This window comes from Canis aureus, chromosome 35 (genome assembly GCF_053574225.1).
Source record: "Canis aureus isolate CA01 chromosome 35, VMU_Caureus_v.1.0, whole genome shotgun sequence".
Classification (NCBI taxonomy): Eukaryota; Metazoa; Chordata; class Mammalia; order Carnivora; family Canidae; genus Canis; species Canis aureus.
Genome location: NC_135645.1, coordinates 14,294,311 through 14,295,555, shown reverse-complemented (window position 1 = coordinate 14,295,555; position 1,245 = coordinate 14,294,311). Strand labels below are relative to the sequence as shown.

Genomic DNA, 1,245 nt, shown 5'->3' with positions numbered 1-1,245 from the left:
GGCGCGGACGGGACGAGGGGGAGGGGCGGCCGGCGCCGACCGCGAGGGCAGGGCGCGCGCTGCCGGCCACCCAGGCAGGCGCGGCGGCGCGGGCCGCGAGGGAGGGCGGCGGGCGGCGAGGGAGGGGGGCGGGCGGCGGGCGGCGGGCGCACGCACACCCCTCGCCTCTCAGGCGCTGTCGGCTCCCCTCGGCGGCACTCGCGCCCCTTCCGGCTTCCCCGTCTCTCTCTCTCTCGCCGTAGCTCCGCCGCCACCTGGGCCTCACGTGACCCAGGACTCCCCGACACGTGACGCGAGAAAGGGCGCGCTGGGGCGGGCTCAGGACGCTCCTGCCCCTCCTCCCGGAAGCGGAACGCCGGGCGCGCGTGCGCACTGTGTGCCGGGGCCGCTCTCTCCCAGTCCGGACGTTATTATGCTTTTCGTTCCGGAATAGGAGGGTCGGGGGCCGAGGCTTTTTCGCCTTTCCTTCCTCCCCATGGCTTCCGCAGCTATGGACCTTAACAGCCTCTGCCGCCTCTGCGGAGCTGCATGGCCACTACCCCGGCTCTAGGACGTGCGCTCCTCTACCAGAAGCCCTACGGACGGACGGAGGTAACCTCAGGCGGCTGGCAGAGAAGTGCGCGTGCGTAGGAGGGGAGCGCGCGCCGCTCGAGATCGCCACTGCGCATGTGCGACCAGCGGGCCGCCCCCCCCCCCCCCCCCCGAGGGAATCCTGCCTCCCTGCTTAGGGAGGCGCCTCTTAGGGCTCCACGCTGGAGCGCAGGTGGGCTGTCCGTCTCTCCCCGGCCTCCCAGGCCCGGGGCATCATCCCTGCTCTGAGAGGCCCTGGGCAAGTGACCCAGCCCAGAGCTTAGTTTCCTCAACATATCAAAAGACGATCTTCCAGCCCCTTGATTTCTGAGTTCTCTTTTTGCTTTCAGCACGAGTACAGATTCTCAGCTCTGATTTGTTCCAAATACTTGCATTTGGCTGCTTATTATTGTAACGAAATCTTTCCCAGCCAGCTCTTCCCCCCCCGCCCCCCATCTTTCTAGGGAAGAGCTGCCGCCGAGGAGAGCGACAGAAATCTGAAAATCTCTTCCTCTGTAGCAAAGTTGCTAATAGGGATGGAAGTTGAAGCCGCTCCCTGCAGAATTGCGCGGTCCCCGAGTGTCGCTTGCTCACCTGCTACTTTGGGCAGCACTTAAGATCTGGCACTGCCGTTTCTTTCTGTCTCTCAGGTTGCCCCTCCTATCCAGTTGGGAC

The 1,245-nt window shown here is 65.7% G+C and overlaps 1 protein-coding gene across 6 annotated transcripts in view; it reads left to right on the top strand.

Annotated features, from left to right (window-relative positions):
• The first annotated feature begins 321 nt into the window (after window positions 1-321).
• The window catches only part of SLC35A5 (solute carrier family 35 member A5), a 36,004-nt gene continuing 35,080 nt past the window's right edge, over window positions 322-1,245 (top strand). For 5 of the 6 annotated variants that reach the window (XR_013372488.1, XR_013372489.1, XR_013372487.1 and 2 more), the window contains exon 1: window positions 323-591. The gene's annotated coding sequence lies outside the window, so the exon portion shown is untranslated. Of the gene's footprint in view, window positions 592-1,245 lie in introns of all 6 variants that reach the window. The other variant, XM_077884331.1, reaches the window with a different exon arrangement.